This window comes from Rhinopithecus roxellana, chromosome 12 (genome assembly GCF_007565055.1).
Source record: "Rhinopithecus roxellana isolate Shanxi Qingling chromosome 12, ASM756505v1, whole genome shotgun sequence".
Lineage (NCBI taxonomy): Eukaryota > Metazoa > Chordata > Mammalia > Primates > Cercopithecidae > Rhinopithecus > Rhinopithecus roxellana.
The window spans coordinates 31,677,979-31,695,721 of record NC_044560.1 but is presented as its reverse complement, the minus strand read 5'-3'; the positions used below and the strand labels follow the sequence as shown (position 1 = coordinate 31,695,721).

General features: G+C 43.5%; 1 protein-coding gene across 5 annotated transcripts in view; it reads left to right on the top strand.

Annotated features, from left to right (window-relative positions):
* Positions 1-17,743, top strand: part of ZNF790 (zinc finger protein 790) — a 29,092-nt gene that overhangs the window by 3,663 nt on the left and 7,686 nt on the right. Inside the window, exon 1 of one of the 5 annotated variants that reach the window (XM_030942986.1) lies at positions 4,265-4,334. The exons of 1 other annotated variant lie outside the window; for it this stretch is intronic. The gene's annotated coding sequence lies outside the window, so the exon portion shown is untranslated. 3 more of the 5 variants (XM_030942989.1, XM_010385671.2, XM_030942987.1) reach the window with 3 other exon arrangements.

Here is a 17,743-nt window from a genome sequence, read left to right as displayed (position 1 = left end):
CCCGGGTTTACGCCATTCTCCTGCCTCAGCCTCCCAAGTAGCTGGGACTACAGGCGCCCGCCACCTCGCCAGGCTAGTTTTTTGTATTTTTTAGTAGAGACGGGGTTTCACCGTGTTAGCCAGGCTGGTCTCAAACTCCTGACCTCAGGTGATCTGCCCGCCTTGGCCTCCCAAAGTGCTGGGATTACAGGTGTGAAGGGCTCCACTTCTTAATCTAACACATTGGCAATTAAGTTTCAATATATGAATTTTGGGGACACATTCAGAACATAACCAAGGACAAAAGAACAAGTGTTTTTGTTTTGTTTTGTTTCTTCCCAAGACAGAGTCTTACTCTGTCGCCCAGGCTGGAGTGCAGTGACGCAATCTCAGCTCACTTCTACCACTGCCTCCCAGGTTCAAGCAATTCTGCCTCAGCCTCCTGAGTAGCTAGGATTACAGATGTGCATCACCACACCCAGCTAATTTTTGTATTTTTAGTAGAGACAGGGTTTCACCATGTTGGCCAGGCTGGTCTCGAACTCCTGACCTCGTGATTCGCCCGCCTTGGCCTCTCAAAGTGCTGGGATTACAGGCATGAGCCACCAAACCCGGCTAAGAACAAGTGTTTTAACAGAAAATACTCTGTTTAGGAAACTACGAGGGCTTTAGGATGCATGAGCCAAGAACCATGGACATGGATGAAGACCAAAATATATATTTCTTATTACATGACAATATCAGAGAGGTATAGACTCAGGTTGGTTTGCATATGTAAGCTGTGATCACTGGAAAATTGTGATTATCTTTAGGAATTAGCCTGAGAGGAGCAGCCTCTCCCTGTTTTTTTGTAAGGTCCCCAAATGCCAGAGCATCAAGAATACAGAAAATAAGAAAATATAGTTAATATAATTGGCCCCTTGATGAATGAGTGCCAAACAGACTAATAAAGAATCTAAGGGGCTGGGCGCGGTGGCTCAAGCCTGTAATCCCAGCACTTTGGGAGGCCGAGACGGGTGGATCACGAGGTCAGGAGATCGAGACCATCCTGGCTAACACAGTGAAACCCCGTCTCTACTAAAAAAAATACAAAAAACTAGCCGGGCGAGGTGGCGGGCACCTGTAGTCCCAGCTACTCGGGAGGCTGAGGCAGGAGAATGGCGTAAACCCGGGAGGCGGAGCTTGCAGTGACCTGAGATCCGGCCACTGCGCTCTACCCTGGGCGACAGAGCGAGACTCCGTCTCAAAAAAAAAAAAAAAGAATCTAAGGAAATGCAGTTAGAACACAGAGGCTATGTAAGTATTTACTGTCCACAAATGGTGAACTCATCCCACAGTGCTGGGATTACATGCGTGAGCCACCATGCCCAGCCTGTTGCTTCCATTAATCTATCTTTCTATCCTTCACCAAAACACACTGTCTTGATTACTTAGGGCATCTCAACCTTGGACCATGATTTGGGGCTGGATAATTCTTTGTTGTGGTGAGCTATCCTGTGTATTTAGTAGCATCCCTGACCTCTGTCCTCTAAATGCAAATTGCACCTCTCCAGTTATGACTACCAAAAACTTCTCCATACTCTGCCATATATCTCCTGGAGAACAAAATCACCTCTGGTTGAAAAACATCCTGGTAAAGCTTTTAGAATGTTAATAATAGTTATTTTAAATTCCTTTTTAGATAGTTCCAACATCTACATCATATCTTTTTGTTTTCTTTTCTTTTAATTTTTGAGATATGGTTTTGCTTTGTTGCCCAGGCTAGAGTGCAGTGGTGCAATCACAGTTCACTGCAGCCTCAAACGCCTGGGGAAATCCTATCTGAGTCTACCTCTGTTTGTTTCTTTTTGCTTTTTGCTTTTATGTCTTGAGCGTGTCATGACTTTTCTTGCCTTTTCATGTGTCTTGTAATTTGATGGTTTTTTTTCTTTTGAGACAGAGTCTCACTCTGACGCCCAGGCTGGAGTGCAGTGGCCCGATCTCAGCTCACTGCAAGCTCCGCCTTCCGGGTTTACGCCATTCTCCTGCCTCAGCCTCCTGAGTAACTGGGACTACAGGTGCCTGCCACCTTGCCTGGCTAGGTTTTTGTATTTTTTTAGTAGAGATGGGGTTTCACTGTGTTAGCCAGGATGGTCTCGATCTCCTGACCTCGTGATCCACCCGTCTCGGCCTCCCAAAGTGCTGGGATTACAGGCTTGAGCCACCGCACCCGGCCTAATTTGATGTTGTTGTTGAAAACTATACATCTTTAGGACAATAGTGAGCAGAAACTAATTAATATAGCAGGCCCGAGACTACTTATCTTTAGAAAGGCCTGATATGAGGTTAATCTTTGGCTTGCATCTAGAACTTGAATTGCAGATTGGTTCCCACCTTCCTGATAAGTGGCTTACTATGCCTGAACTCTTTGTACAAACAGTATGGTTTATGCTAAACACCTGCTTTCCTTCTGGGAATCTGAAATTCTGTTATGTCTTAGGCACAGACTGCCTATGTGACTAGCCTCCAATAAAAACATAGGACACTGAGTCTGTAATGAACTTCCCTGGTTGGTATCATCTCACATGTATTGTCACAACTCACTGCTGGGGAACAAATAAATCCCATATAAATCTACTGGGAAAGAACCCTTCGCAGTGTGCACCTGGTTTCCCCTGGACTTTGCCCCATGTGCTTTTCTCGTTACTGATTTTCTTTTGTATCATTTCACTGTGAGCCTCCCAGTGAATCATCAAAGCTTGGGGATGTAGGGGTTGGTCTTGGGGTCCCCTGCCAGTAGTAACAGGAAAATGACTTGATGGCTGGATGGGCATACCTTTCTTTCTGTAAGGCCTTTACTATGGGGTTTTCAGTTAATCCAGTTAGGAGTTTAAAAACTTATCAAGACAGAAAATTTGTACGATTTGATTGCATTTATATACATTTCATAGATTAAAACTTTTTTTCTTTTTTTGAGATGGAGTTGCATTCTTGTCGCCCAGGCAGGAGTGCAACGGCATGATCTCAGCTCACTGCAACCCCTGCCTCCCGGGTTCAAGCGATTCTCCTGCCTCAGCATCTGGAGTAGCTGGGATTACAGGCATACACCACCATGCCTAGCTAATTTTTGTATTATTAATAGGGACAGGGTTTTACCATGTGGGCCAGGCTGGTCTCAAACTCCTGACCTCAGGTGATCCACCCGCCTCAGCCTCCCAAAGTGCTGGGATTGCAGGCATGAGCCACCGTGTCCAGGTGAGAGATTAAAACTATTAAAGAGCCAAGATATTAATACCCTAAAGGTCAGCTGGACCTGGAGCTGGGTATCAGAAATGATCACACAGGCTGGGTGTAATGGCTCACGCCTGTAATCCCAGTACTTTGTGAGGCCTATGTGGGAGGATCACTTGAGCCCAGGAGTTCGAGACCAGCCTGGCCAACATGGTGAGACCCCATCTCTATAAAAATTAGCTGAGTGTGATGGCACACACCTGTAGTCCCAGCTATTCTGGAGGCTGAGGTGGGAGGATCACTTGAGCCAGGGAGGCAGAGGTTGCAATGAGCCTAGATCGTGCCACTGTACTCCAGCCTGGGTGACAAAGCCAGACCCTGTCTCAAAAAAAAAGAAAGAAAAAGAAATGATCACATAGAATGGGCATTTGTTCTTGAGATACCAACACTTGTGTGGAGTTATACTGAACTTATTTTATGCACTTCAAGTATTTTCTGTTTCACAATAAAAAAAAAGAAAAAAACTATTTTAATTATCTGATGAGTTTGAAAGTACTGAAAAAAATTACTCCTCTGTCAGAAAGTTTAGATGTAGATCTAAATGATGTACATCTAAAAGAGAAGCAAATGAAAACTGGCAAATGTGTACTTCAGCAAAAAGAATGGCATGAATAGAATTTACAAAACAATACTAATGTGACTATAAACATTAATTGAAACCAAACACTTTAAGGGCGATTGGAGGATGGGAATAAGGTATTAGGAAGAGTTCTCATGGATTCCCAGGCAGGGTACCCCTGTAGGGCTGGGCATGTAGCTGTGTCCCATGGACCATTTCCCCCTTCGTTCTATCCCAGGCTGGTACTTGTGGAATCAGAGGTGTCCACCCAGCCGGGCCGAGGCTCCGGCAGAGACAGGACAGACAAGCCACTTGCTTGGCACAGTCTTGTAGGACTTTCCCGCCACGCCACATGGGTCAGAGGCCCATGCAGCGAGCTCCTGCTGAAAATAACCGCGGTGGCATTTCTGCAGTGTTCCAGCCCCTAGACTACATTTCCCAGAGGCCATCGGGGCCAAGGTTACTTCCAGCCTAAGATGGCCTGGGCTTACTGTCCTGTTCTCAGGGCTGGGCGTCGTTTGCAGAGGTAGGGCAGCCTGCAGGCCTCCGCTGAAGCTTCCTAAACGCAGGCTGGAATTCTGGAAGTTCTCGGCCGCAGATGTGAGCGGTGTGTGGGCGATGGTCTTTGCCCAGCGAGGGGATGGGGCTCAAATCCAGGGTCGGTTAATGGTGCCCGCGGTGTCCCAAAACTGCCCAGGCTCTGGACTACATTTCCCAGAGTGCACCGTTCCCCGGGCAACTTCCTGTCAGCCCTCTGTCCCTTTAGGGATGATAGGGAGATCGCGGAACCTTCCACCATCAAGGGACCGCAGGGCCGGGTGAGTGACTCTGAGACACAGAAGCCGAATGACTCCGCAGGGCCCGAGGCCGGGACTGAGGGGAGTGAGGTGCTAACGTCTTTGGAGTTGGTGACTTTTCCGGCGAGGGAGCATGGGGGCGAGCGATCGCGATGGGGGGGAGCCGTGGGTGCGAGAGTGAAATTGATGCAGGCGCGGGGACGCGACGGGAGCTTCTCGTGTGTGTGTGCGTACGCACGCGTGTACGCGCACACGACGATGACGGGCGCTGTGTGTGACCGTAATGGACTATTTAAATATAACTGTATGAACGTGATTATGACAGCATCGCGTTGTGCGTGACTACGTTCGTAAAGGTGGTGATAGCTGCTATGGGGCTAAAAACAAAGGATTGAACCTTGCGATGAGTGACATAGTCCTTCGTGAATGTGTAGGGAGTTTTTGAGCTGGCCGGTAGCTGGATTGGAGTACCAATAGGGCAACCTAGAAGGAGGGGAGAATGGGAGACAATGTAGACAACATAGTTCAAGTTTCTCAGTAAATTAGGGCAGAGAAATGGAGCAGCAGGTGGGTGTAAAGGGCTGGGGAAAACAACCCATCAACATGTTGGAAATGAGCCATGGGAGGGGAAAAAGTCCAGGCAAGGGTAGGTAAACAAGGCTCATCTGTGTGGGTGTAGTTAAAAATGCAAGAATTTTAAAAAATAAAAAAGGATAATCGCGCTGCAGAGAGTAAATCATGAACTCAATATTTCAGATATGGGGGGAAATAGCCTGTGTTTGGTAGAGGTCAACAAAAGTGACATGTGGTGAGTTATATATAATCTCATGGCAGGAAATTCAAAACTAGAGTTTGTGGAGGAGGGAGAAGGGTCTGAAAGTAATGAACAACAGGGAGGCCAGCCATCTGTTCCATTTTCAGACACACTGCTAAGAGGCTGTAGCCGGGGAAATGTTGAGAGGGCTGCAAAGTCCTCTAGATAGAGCCTGGTTTCTGTTAGACTCAGAATGTTAGGGCGTGTTCACGGAAGTGGTTGAAGATAAAAGAGGGATTGGTTGTTAATGAATTATGAATTCCATTATGAAGGCATACACGAAGTGTTGAGAGTTGGGAAGAATGAGAAAAGGGGACAAATGGGACTTGATGGAGTACAGTGTCTGAAAAGACAGTTGACTAGAAATTCGGGTCTTCTTATAGTAGATAAATATAAATACAAGGTTGGATTGACACTTATTCTGGCTGGATTCAAGTCAGTTTTGCAGAGATAGCATTGGGGTAGTGAAAGATGATTTCTTGAATGTGAGAAATAAACTTACCCGTCCCAAAGAATGGACTCAGAGACCCGGAGAACAGCGAAAGTGAGACTTTTAATGATGGTCTATGTAAGATCGGTGTCTGAGGCCGGGCGCGGTGGCTCAAGCCTGTAATCCCAGCACTTTGGGAGGCCGAGACGGGCGGATCACGAGGTCAGGAGATCGAGACCATCCTGGCTAACACGGTGAAACCCCGTCTCTACTAAAAATACAAAAAATCTAGCCGGGCGAGGTGGCGGGCGCCTGTAGTCCCAGCTACTCGGGAGGCTGAGGCAGGAGAATGGCGTAAACCCGGGAGGCGGAGCTTGCAGTGAGCTGAGATCCGGCCACTGCACTCCAGCCCGGGCGACAGAGCGAGACTCCGCCTCAAAAAAAAAAAAAAAAAAAAAAAAAAAAAAAAAAAAAAAAAGATCGGTGTCTGATAGGCACACCCAACAGTTTCAACAAGCAATTTATCCCCTAGTGCACAGGTTCCTCCCCTGGTTCCTCATAGGCTGAGTACTATGGGGTCAAAATCTTCCCGGGCGTTGCCTATTGATTGTTGGGTAGCGGCTTCAGGTGTTTTGTTTTTTGTTTTGGTGCAATCTCGGCTCACTGCAACCTCTGCCTCCCAGGTTCACGCGATTCTCCTGCCTCAGCCTCCCGAGTAGCTGGGCCTACTGGCGCGTGCCACCACGCCCAGCTAAGTTTTGTATTTTTAGTAAAGACGGGGTTTCACCATGTTGGCCAGGATGTTCTCCATCTCTTGCCTTCGTGATCCGCCCACCTCAGCCTGCCAAAGTGCTGGGATTACAGGCATGAGCACCCGGCCAGGTGTGTGTGTGTTTTTTTTTTTAAGGCTTGTCTTGCTGCATTTGGTTGCAGCCCACAATGCATTGCAACCCTAGTTAGTTCAGGGGCTCTTCAGGTATTTGACTCTTCAGGTATTTGACCTAAGTAGCTGCAGGCTGGTAAGAGCAGACAAAAAGAGCTATTTTGCAGGTTAGCAAACTTACATCTTAGACTAAACTTTGGTTTGGGTGAAGGCAACTAAGTGGGGGAAAGGGAGAAAGCGGGAGGCTGACAAGTAGGCATCATCTATCCAAGCAGGGGCCTAGTATATCCGGTTTCTTCTGTGGTTTGCTTACCTAAGCTGATTCAAGGCACTTTATCTTGGAAATGGAGCACTGTATACATTATTTCCTTCACTGAGTATCTCTCAGAAGGAAGTTTAAGACAGAAGCCATAAAAGTGGTCAAGGTAGGCAGAATGATGGCCCTGCAACCAATGTTTACTTCCTAATCCCTGGAAACTAGGACTATGGTACCTTATATGGCAAAAATGACTTTGCAAAGGGGATTAAGAACCTTGAAATGGGGGCGATTACCTTGTTGGACCAATATAATCACATGGGTCCTTAAAGTCAGTGAACCTTTCCTGGCTAAGTTTAAAGTCAGAGGGAGGTGTGACCGCAGAAGAATGGTCAGAGAGATGCCACATTGCTGGCTAGATAGAGGAAGTGGGCCTTGAGCCAAGGAATGTTGGTAGCCTCTAGAAGCTGGAAAACATTAAGAAAACGAATTCTCCCCTGGAGCTTCCAGAAAGGAACACACCCCTACCAACACCTTGATTTTAGCCTAGTAAGACCCAACTCAGACTTCTACTGAACAATATGATAATAGATTTGTATTATTTTAAGCCACTACCTCGTGGCAGTAGAAAACTAATACAGTGGTGTAGTGTCTTGGCCTCAGTGTTGTGGAGGAGTCTCCATCCCTGTGACGTAAGGGGACCTCAGCCTCTATCGATTATGTTGAAGACCTCCAGTAAAGTAGGTCCCCACTTCACCAATAATATAATTTACAGTTTTGCTATATTGTGTTATTTTTAAACTTTGGAAATTAGTGAACTTACATTTGTGATCTAACATCTGGTCAGTCTATACTTACTCTTTGCCTTGCACTTGATTTGTCTTGGATTGAGAGATGTATTAATGAAATTTTATTTTATTTTATTTTATTTTATTTATTTTATTTATTTATTTTATTTTATTTTATTTTAATTTATTTTTTGAGACGGAGTCTCCCTCTGCCACCCAGGCTGGAGTGCAGTGGCCAGATCTCAGCTCACTGCAAGCTCCGCCTCCCGGGTTTACGCTATTCTCCTGCCTCAGCCTCCCGAGTAGCTGGGACTACAGATGCCCACCACCTTGCCCGGCTAGTTTTTTGTATTTTTGTATTTTTTAGTAGAGACAGGGTTTCACCATGTTTAGCCAGGATGGTCTTGATCTCCTGACCTTGTGATCTGCCCGTCTCAGCCTCCCAAAATGCTGGGATTGCAGGCTTGAGCCACCGCGCCCGGCCCTTATTTATTTTTTTGAGACAGAGTCTCCCTCTGTTGCCCAGGCTGGAGTGCAGTGGTGTGATCTCGGCTCACCACAACCTCTGGGTTCAAGCAATTCTCCTGCCTCAGCCTCCTGAGTAGCTGGGACTACAGGCATGTGCCACCATGCCCGGCTAATTTTTTTTGTATTTTTAGTAGAGAGGTGGTTTCACCATATTGGCCAACCTGGTCTCGAACTCCTGACCTTGTGATCTGCCCACCTTGGCCTCCCAAAGTGGTGGAATTACAGACATGAGCCACCGCACCCAGCCGAAATTTTATTTCTTATATAACCTGTAACTTTTGCTTTGAAAGTTGTTGTTGTCTTGTTGATATACAGGTATTAATGATCGTTATATGCTTATTATGAATTGCAGCCTTTAGCATGCTCAAGATCATGGCCTCTGCTTATTTTTTGGTTTGTATTTGCCTTGTAATATGCTGTATTTCTTCCTAACTAGGCTTTTTATTGAAGTTTATCATATATACAGACAAGACATTATTCTCATGAATAATCACGATGAGAGCATTCTTGCACTTGTCATTTTGTGTTTACATGTATGCATTTCTATTGGGTTATTTCAAGGAGAGGAATTAGTAAGAGTATGTGAATCTCCTTAAGCAGATACTGTCAGTTTTCCCAAATGGCTGCACCAGTTAAAAGTTCCCATCAACAGTTTATGCAAATTCCAATTGATCCATCTTCTTAACACATGGCATTGTCAGACTGTAAAATGTTTGCCAATATGGTGGATATGTAGTGGTATTGCATTGTGGTTTTCCTATCTGATGACTAAGGAAGTTGAGTGCCTTTGTTTTCATGTGCATTGTCCATTTGGGTATCTTCCTTTGGGAAGTGCCAGTTCAAGTTCTTAGCCTAGCTGTTGGGGAATTTGTCTTTCATTGTTAATCCTTCAGAGTTCTTTGTATAATCTGAATGTGAGTCCCTTGTCAGCTTTGTGTATTGTATATATCATCTCCTAGCCCAAGGTTTGCATTTTCACTCACTGTCTTCCCTTTTTTTTTTTTTTTTTTTTTTTTTGAGATGGAGTTTCACTCTTGTTGCCCAGGCTGGAGTGCAATGGTGTGATCTTGGCTCACCACAACCTCCACCTCCTGGGTTCAAGTGATTCTCCTGCCTCAGCCTCCTGAGTAGCTGGGATTACAGGTATGTGCCACCACGTCTGGCTAATTTTGTATTTTTAGTAGAGACAGGGTTTCTCCATGTTGGTCAGGCTGGTCTCGAACTCCTGACCTCAGGTGATCCGCCCACCTCAGCCTTCCAAAGTGCTGGGATTACAGGCATGAGCCACCGTGACCAGCCCACTCACTCTTTTCTGATGAACAGAAATTGCTTTTTAAAATGTCTGATCATTATCATTTTTCTCTTATGGTTTGTACTCTCTTTATCTTATTCAAATCTTTGCTTATCCCCAAGGTATGAAGATATTCTGTATTTTCATCTATATTTATCTATCACATGTAGGTATATAAACCTGGAATTGATTTTTGTGTATGTCGTGAGGGGAAATCATTATTTGTTTTCCTCATATAAATTCAGTTGACCTGGCACCCTGTATATTGAAAGACCATCCTTTCTTCCATGCTATTTGCTCTGAAATCTACCGTATCTGATATTAGAGCCACCTGAGCATTATTTTGATTATGATTTGCATGGTATATCTGTTGCTATCCTTTTACTTTTAAGCTTCCTATACCACTATATTGGGGGAAACTGACACCTTGAAAATTATCAGCCTTTCATCCCATGAATGTGATAAATTATTTCATTTGTTTAGGTCTTCTTTATTTGTAGTAATTAATATAAAGACATTGTACAGGCCAGGCACAGTGGCTCACACCTGTAATCCCAGCACTTTGGGAGGCTGAGGCAGGTGGATCACCTGAGGTCAGGAGTTCGAGACCAGCCTGAACAATATGGTGAAATCCCGTCTCTATAAAAATACAAAGATTAGCTGGGCATGGTGGCTGGCACCTGTAGTCCCAGCTACTCGGGAGTCTGAGACAGGAGAATTACTTGAACCCAGGAGGCGGAAGTTGCAGTGAGCCGAGACTGTGTCACTGTACTCCATCCTGGGTGACAGAGCGAGCCTCTGTCTCAAAAACAAACAAACAAAAATACATTGTACATTACATATATTGTTAGATTTAGTTATAGGAATTTGAATTTTTCCTAAGTGCTGTCATTTTAAATTTAAATTTCCTACTTTTTGCTTCTATGCTGAAATTTAGTTGACATTTTGCCCTGTTTGACTTACATTTATATTCACATTTTTTTTGTTTGTTTGTTTTCTTTTCTTTTCTTTTTTTTAGACAAGGTCTCATTCTTCTGCTTAGTCTGACCTCAAACTCCTGGCCTCAAGCAATCCTCCTGCCCTGGCTATACTCTTAAACATTTCTAAATTTCTTCCCCTTGATTTTCAGCTTGAAATGACACCCTTTATCTCTCAGTTATCACAAATGAGGCAATCAGTGAGCTACAGCTAGTCTATTTTCTATTCTCTAATCTTCATTTCTATGTTAGTTATCTATTGCTGTAAAACATATTACCCTAAAATAGCAATAATTATTTATTATCTTAACACCATTTTTTGTGGATCAGGATTTCAGGAGTGGCTTAGCTGGGAAGTTCTGGCTCGGGGTCTCTTGAGGTTGCAGTCACACTCTTGGCCAGGGCTGCTATCAACTGGGACTAGAGGATCACCTTCCAACATGGCTCTCATGTGGCTATTGGCAATAGACCTCAGTTTCTCACCATCTAGACCTCTCCATGGGGCTTCTTAAGTGTCCCTATGACATGTCAACTGGCTTTCTCCAGAGCATAAGGTGGAAGCCACAGTGTCTTCTGTGATCTATCTCATACTCTATCATTTCCACAGTGCCTTATTGGTATACAAGTTAATCCTATTCAATATAGGAGGCAGATACACAGTGTTGTGAATACCACATACTGGGTACCTTTGGGGCCATCCAGGATGCTGGCTACCATAATTCCACTCTTACTATTTTATTTAGATTTGCATTTAAATATGTTCAGCATCACTACTATTCTGTTGCTGAAACTTTCACTATTGTCTCTTTTGTGGCTGGAATATGTCTTCTAGTAGTTTCTTCTCAAAGAGCGCATATCAACAGTATTTCCTAAGTTGCATCATGAAATTCCTTATATCCATTGTACTCGAATGACAGCTTGGCTGGATATAAAAATGTTTTGACTCCCTCGTTTTTTTCACAAGTATATTGGAAGATTTACTCCACTGTTTGGGGTACTGAATTTAGCACTGGAGAAGTCTGATGACAACTGAATTTCCTTTTTCTTATAGGTGACTTGATATTTTTATCTTGATTTCCCATGAGTTTTAGTCAAATAATTTTATTAGGTAATGTTTTGGTAGTATTTTGGGTCATTTTCACCTGTAATATGGTTTCACTTTTTACGATTTATATTTACACTTCATTTTATGAAATTCATCTTGAGCATTAAAACTGTAGTTTATATATATATATATATATATATATATATATATATATATATATATGATATAGAGCTAAAACCATAGTTTTAGATATATCCTCTTAATTTGGATTTCATCTTTAGGTGCTCTAAGTTTTGCATATTGGATCTCTCTTTTCATTTCTTCTTCAAATGATTTTCATCCCTTTCTTTGTTAAATTTTGTTCTGTTCATTAATTTCTGTATTCTTTGTTCCATACTATACTTTCTGTGGCATTTGTCAGATCTTATGCACCTTGTAGTTGATTTATTTACTGATTAGAGATGGGATCTCACTGTGTTGCCCAGGCTGGCCTCAACCTTGAACTCCTGGACTCAAGCAATCCTCCAGACTCAGTCTCCCAAGTAGCTGGGACTACAGGCACATGCCGCTGCACCTAGCTAGTTTATTCTTCATTTCTGATGTGATTTAGCCTATTTTCTCTTTCAGTCTTAAATTCTACTAACTCCCATCTATGGTCTATCTATTACTTTCTCCTCTTTCCTGAGATCACATATTTTTGCTTGTGGTCTTGTTTTAGAGCTGCAATTACATCATACTTTTTTTAAAATCAGACTGCAATGTTGGGTGTAATTTTCATCTTCTCTGATTTTTTTAGTGAGTTTTTTTGTACATGGGGAATTTTGACACACTTTTAAAACTTTGGGTTTTGTGGGGTATTTATTTATTTATTTATTTATTTATTTATTTATTTATTTGAGACGGAGTCTTGCTCTGTCGCCAGGTTGGAGTGCAGTGGCGCAATCTTGGCTCACTGCAACCTCTGCCTCCTGGGTTCAAGTGATTCTCCTGCCTCAGCCTCCCGAGTAGCTGGGACTACAGGCACATGCCACCACACCTGGCTAATTTTTTGTATTTTTAGTAAGGACAGGGTTTCCCTGTGTTAGCCAGGATGGTCTCAATCTGACCTCGTGATCTGCCCACCTCAGCCTAGTATCTTAGGCACGTTATATCTAATTTATATTTTGGACAGGATGTAATAGATTTTTCTGGAATAGCTGTCACTGGTATTTTCCTGTGAAAAAGGTGAATGGGGCAAGGGTAGTTTTTAAGGTTTTTTTGCTCAAGAGTTTCTTCCTCTGTTACCCCAGAAGAAGACAATTTTTTAAAAATTTGGCTCCCTTTGAATAGCCAGGCCTTCTTTGCCATTCAGAAGCTCAACTGGTTCAGGAAGACTCCTATTATCAGCTCTGAGTTTACCCAGTGTCTTCTGCTGTAATTAAGGAATACAGCCAAGCCCCCAGCTCATTTTATGAGGCCAGTATTACCAGATAGAATATGGGTGTAAAAATCCTCAACAAAGTACTAGCAAACCAAATCCAGTAACATCTTTTTTTTTTTTTTTTTGGAGACAGAGTCTCGCTCTGTTGCCCAGTCTGGAGTGCAGTGGCGCGATCTCCACTCACTGCAAGCTCCGCCCCCTGGGTTCACGCCATTCTCCTGCCTCAGCCTCCCGTGTAGCTCGGACTACAGGCGCCCGCCACCGCACCCGGCTAATTTTTTGTATTTTTAGTAGAGACGAGGTTTCACAGTGTGAGCCAGGATGGTCTCGATCTCCTGACCTCGTGATCCGCCCGTCTCGGCCTCCCAAAGTGCTGGGATTACAGGCGTGAGCCACCGCGCCTGGCCAACATCTAAAACGAATTATATAACATGACTGAGTGGGATTTATCCCAGGAATGCAAGGTTGGCTTACCATCAAAATTCAGTTAATGTGATGCATCTTATCAATAGAATAAAAAACAAAAATCACACAATCATCTCAACAGAGATAAGGCATTTGACAAAAGCCAATACCCTTTTATGATTTTTAAAAACACACACACCCTACAAACTAGGAATAAAGAGGAATTTCCTCACCCTGATATTTAGGAAAAACCCACAGCCAACATCATACTTAATGGTAAAAGACTGGATGTTTTCCCTCTAAGATCAGGGACCAGACAAAGATCCTCACTTCTGTTTACCATTGCACTGGCAATTGGGGAAGTAAAAGAAATAAAAGACACTGGAGTAAAGACTGGAACAGAAGTAAGAGCATCTCTATTTGCAGATGACATGATCTTCTGTATAGAAAATAAAACTTATACTCTGAAAACTACAAAATAGATATTCAAACAAAAACTTTTTTTTTTTTTTTGAGACGGAGTTTCACTCTTGTTGCCCAAGCTGGAGTGCAATGGTGTGATCTTGGCTCACTGCAACCTCCGCCTCCTGGGTTCAAGTGATTCTCCTGCCTCAGCCTCCTGAGTAGCTGGGATTACAGGCATGAGCCACCACGCCCGGCTAATTTTTGCATTTTTAGTAGAGACGGGGTTTCACTGTGTTAGCCAGGATGGTCTCAATCTCCTGACCTCGTGATCCACCCACCTCCGCCCTCCCAAAGTGCTGGGATTACAGGCATGAGCCACCACGCCCGGCCTCAAACAAAAATTTTTACATGAATGTTCATAGCAGCATTTTAAAAATAATTGTTGTAACTGTCGGGAGGCGGAGCTTGTGGTGAGCCCAGATAGCACCACTGCACTCCAGCCGGGGCAACAAAAGCAAAACTCCGTCTCAGAAATAATAATAATAATGTCAAAAGCTGGAAACAACCCAAATTTCCATTAATAGAAGAATGGGTAAACAAAATATGGTCTATTCATCTACAGAAATAGTATTCAGACATAGCAAGGAATGAAGTACTGATTCATGCTACAATTTGGATAAACCTTGAAAACCTTATGCTAAATGAAAGAAGCCAGTAGCAAGTCCACATATGTTATTCCATTCATATGAAAGTCCAGAACAGGGAAATCTATAGAGACAGAAAGTAGATTAGTCGTCATTTAAGGCTAAGTATGGGGCAAGTGTGGCGGTGGGGAGGCCAGGGAGTGATAGCCTAAGGGGATAGAGGTTCTTTTTGAAGTGATGAAAATATTCTAACATTGACTTGTGGTTGCACGTATTTGTGAATATACTAAGAAGCATTGATTGTTGACTGTAAATGGCTTAATGGTATGGTGTGTGAATTACATCTCAATAAAGCTTTTTTTTGTTGTTGTTGTTGTTTTTAAATGAATACAGTCAATGTGTTTTGTCACGTTGAATCCCTCTGACATTTTCAGGCCTCCTTTTACCACGTCCTTTTGACATTATTCCTGCTCACAGACCCTTTCATTGAGGATATGGTCTACTCCCCATGAGAATGGGTATTTCTTATTTGTTTTGCTTTGTAGCATCACTGTGCCTTCCACACACATTCCGTTCTTTCATTTTCTTTTCACATTTCTAAATAATTTGGAGTCTGTTCATTTTCTTAATTTCCTGGTGGTTGGGATTTACTTTGATTTTCTTGTTTCTGTCTACATTGTTTCCAGGAGGAGGAATATCAGGATTAGAACTAGTTCTTGGCTAGACATGGTGGCCTACACCTGTAATTCCAGCACTTTGGGAGGCCAAGGTGGGAGAGTATTTCTTGAGGTCAGGAGTTTGAGACCAGCCTAGGCAACATAGCTAGACCTCGTCTCGACAAAAATAAAATAAATTAGCCAGACAAAGTGGTGCATGCCTGTAGTCCCACCCTATTCAGCAAGCTGAGGTGGAAGGATCACTTGAGCCTAGCAGTTTGCAGCAACAGTAAACTGTGATTGCACCACTGTACTCCGGCATGACTGACAGTTTGAGATGCTGTCTCTAAAAATATTGTTTTTCTTTTTTTCAAGACGGGGTTTCGCTTTTGTTGCCCAGGCTGGAGTGCAATGGCGTGATCTCGGCTCACTGCAACCTCCGCCCCCCAGGTTCAAGCGATTCTCCTGCCTCAGCCTCCTGAGTAGCTGGGATTACAGGCATGCACCACCATGCCCGACTAATTTTATATTTTTAGGTAAGCAAGGTTTCTCCATGTTGGTCAGGCTGGTCTCGAACTGCCGACCTCAGGTGATCCACCTGCCTTGGCCTCCCAAAGTGCTGGGATTACAGATGTGAGCCACTGTGCCCAGCTAAAAAAATTTTTTTAATTATTTTAAAAAACTAGTTTTTTTCTTAAAACTGTGTAATAGTCACTCTCAAGTTCTTCATGTTCTCAAACACAAAATATATTTTAGTTCACAATTTATTCTCCAGCCCTCCACTCTTGGAAAAGTTCTTAAAGTTCTCTATGCCGCTGAAGCTCTCTGTCTCCTAGGACCAATTCATACTACATGCTTTACATGGAATTTTTATAAACTCCTCAGATTGTGTATATTAAGTCTTTACCCTCTCACACCAACTTTGTTTTATCTTTAAATTAGAAACATTTTTAGGCCGGCCGCGGTGGCTTAAGCCTGTAATCCCAGCACTTTGGGAGGCCGAGACGGGCGGATCATGAGGTCAGGAGATTAAGACCATCCTGGCTAACACGGTGAAACCCCGTCTCTACTAAAAAATACAAAAACAAAAAACTAGCCGGGTGAGGTGGCGGGCGCCTGTAGTCCCAGCTACTCGGGAGGCTGAGGCAGGAGAATGGCGTAAACCCGGGAGGCGGAGCTTGCAGTGAGCTGAGATCCGGCCACTGCACTCCAGCCTGGGCCACAGAGCAAGACTCCGTCTCAAAAAAAAAAAAAAAAGATTTTTAAACCTTACTTTAAAAATGCAGAATGCTTTCTTATTCTGAAATAAGGTCCAAATGCTATAGCCTATTTTTTTTAGAGCTTTTCATAACAGGATCCCTGCTTTATACATCCCCATCTGCCACTGGTCTTTCCGCTCACTCTGTGTTCCTTGAATGCACAAAGATACCTTTGCTTGACTGGCACATGTTGTTTCCTCTGCTAGGATATCCCCCTCACCTTGCCCTGTCTTCTCTGATGAGCCCCTGTGGAGAAGTTAAATATTAAATTTGAACTCAGTTGAACATGGACACAAACAATGGTCACCAAGTCCCAGGACAGGTTGTGTGAGCCCCTTGAGGCACTCATCCAGCGCTGTTTCGGAGAAATCTCTATTTCAATCTATTCCTATACATTAGTTATTGAAAAACAATAGACAATCACAAAAACGAGTTGACCTTTTTGTGTTCCTTGAGCCCAGTCATGAATCAGGGCCCTTGTGACTGGGCCTCATGCCAAACAACTTGTTACAAAAAGAGCTAAGGTCCCAGACTGTGCCAAAGCTTCATGAGACCTCTCCTTGTCTGCACGGAGGGGTGGCCCGAAGCCCAGACTGTTGCTTCCCAGTCTGGTGATGAATCCTCCATAGTCTGGTGAGTGTAGTGTGTGACCCTGGAGCCCAGGCTGTTGCTTACCAGTCTGGTGGTTAATCCTTCATAGTTTGGTGAGTGTGTGTGTATATATATATGTATATGTATATGTATGTGTGTATATATATGTATGTAAGTATATATATTTTCCCTTCTCCCCTTCCCATTGCAATTTGCTTATTATATCTGCATTGCCATTTACGTGGGATAAAGGTTGTTTACTCTTAAAGGTATTGTGTGTGTATCTTTTCTTCTCCCCTCGCGCATTTCCCACATAGAACAGCCCCTCAAGAGTCAGCAAGTACCATCTCCTATAGGAAACTTTCTCTTAAAAACTAGTTTTGGTTTGAGCTCCTTAGAACTAGTTGGCTCCTATCATAACTACGATTCCCTTTATTTCCTACAGTATCGTAATTGCCTCTTTACTTTTCTGACTGTGAATTCCTTGATAGTCCTGCAACTTATTTATCTGATTCCCTTTTGCTAAGCGCAAAGCTAGACTCAGAGAGGCTTCAATATATTTTTTTAATATAAAAGTACTTGCTTCACAAAACTGACTACTCGCCTAACCTAGCCTTCCTTCCATCTTGCGTTCCTTTCATGAAAAAGTCACCCTGCCGCTCAGTGTCAATAAAAACACAGGAGGCAGAGATCATGGGCTGCTCCGATAACGGAAAGGCCCAGCTCATCCTTCACTCAATAAAATA